General features: G+C 33.4%; 1 protein-coding gene across 5 annotated transcripts in view; it reads right to left on the bottom strand.

The window, feature by feature from the left end:
- Positions 1-1,821, bottom strand: part of COMT (catechol-O-methyltransferase) — a 52,724-nt gene that overhangs the window by 32,657 nt on the left and 18,246 nt on the right. The window lies entirely within an intron of this gene.

The raw sequence follows: 1,821 nt of genomic DNA, 5'->3' as shown, positions 1-1,821 counted from the left end.
CAAATAGTATATAATTAGAAGTTACAATCCCTATTCCATAATGATATCTTGGAGCTTTAACATATCTTAAATAAAAACTACCTTTATATGTTTCATTTTTTTACAAAAGCATCTTAAAAATAAAAATACAATTAAATAAAAAAATCCGATTGAAATAAAAAATCCAATTTTTTTTAAATCATTGTTTTTTATCCACCCTATAAACAAGTAATTCAAATTGCTTATCTTTTGGGGATGGGTCGTGGAGCCCCTCCCCAGAAAAACTCTCAATCAAGTAATTAGTTTTGACTACCCATATGATTTAAATCCTGAAGGGTATTAAAGGCTCAGTCCCATGTGGTGTTTCAGTGGGATACCTGCATCCAAATCCCAGAGCTGAGGGTTAAAACAGTAAAGGCTGTTTTAACAGCTACATCTGTCTGCTTCCAGATTGCTAGCTAGGGCCTCCAAAGAATACGCTCTTTTTGTCCTTTCCTTGGCTTAGCAAACTTGCTATTTGCAATATGGGTTATTTTTCTAAGGGGAGTTTATTTTTAAAAAAATACTTGGTGTCTTTAATGTTATCTAATACCCAAGCATCTTAGCAATATCATGTTGTTATTAAGAGTTCTTTTGAGAGACTATTATCCTGAAATACGCTTTCAAGAGGAGGTGGATTTAATAAGAAGCAAGTTACTGTTCTCTAGCTTCACGTTTTCAGTAAAAAGAAAACTGTTTTATTTTTTCCACCCTAGTTTCTCCTCTACTCGGAAAACAGGTAGTGCATCTTCTTCAGAAATGTGGAAGAAAATAGCTTTGCAGAACAGATTAGCCATAAAAGCATCTCATTGTCAATATTTCACTGTGTAGATATTATGCACCTAAATGGGAGGAAGAGGGAGGGGAAAAGGAGCATGTACCAAAAACTGACCTCTGGTTTTAAATACCATATGAAAATTAAAAAAATGCAATTCAACCAACATTACTACATTAGTGTACAACAGGGTACTTATTCCTGGGTTCATTATGGCAGCTTTAGAAATTCAACTATAATGCCATGCTTAATGTGGATTCACAGAATATATTAAACACACAGCAGAATATAAATCAAACATAGGTAAGCCTCCCATAACTGAATAACACAAGACAGTTTTAAATTAAGACTTGTACTGACATAGGTTCAAAGGCCCCAGTCTACATCAAAACCTCTATGGGTTAGAAACACATTTGAAAAGATGGTGCCTGCCTTAAAGAATGTAAAAGCTAAACAGAGAATCAAAGTAATAAGCAAACAGTAAAATATTGGCAAAAGGATTTAAAAAATAAAAAGTAAAAACAAAAAATAAACAGAAAGGTCCCAACAGCCCTAGTGGGAAAATGTAGTGTAAAATAATGAATAACTGTAAATCATCAAAAAGATCTTCACAGTTAGGAAATGAAATTTTAATAGATGGCTAAAATCATTATTATCTATTAAAATTTCATGTCCTCACTTGTCGAAGCACTGATAATCTTTCTTATGTATCTTATAGATGTAGGACCTTGCTTTTTTAGATGGGACTATACAAATAACTAGTGCTTTTTACTCATATATGATAGCTTTCTAGTCATAAACCCTATTGGGTGCATCCTCAGTTTCCATGTCCAGTTTAAATAAATCTGATGGTACAAACATGTCCTTGGTGTCTCATCAAGTTTTGCAGTGTAATACATTTTGCTCCCAATAAAGCAAGAATCTAGCCCTATTAGGAAATGCTTATAATGTGGGTGAATTTGGAAAGGTATTTTCTAAAAGTCTCTACAGAGTTTCATAGTTTCATAGTTGGTAGGGTCGGAAGGGAC

The sequence above is a fragment of the Gavialis gangeticus genome, unplaced genomic scaffold (genome assembly GCF_001723915.1).
Source record: "Gavialis gangeticus isolate Ggan-Ray unplaced genomic scaffold, GavGan_comp1, whole genome shotgun sequence".
In the NCBI taxonomy this organism is placed as follows: Eukaryota; Metazoa; Chordata; order Crocodylia; family Gavialidae; genus Gavialis; species Gavialis gangeticus.
This window is presented reverse-complemented; position numbering and strand designations above follow the sequence as displayed.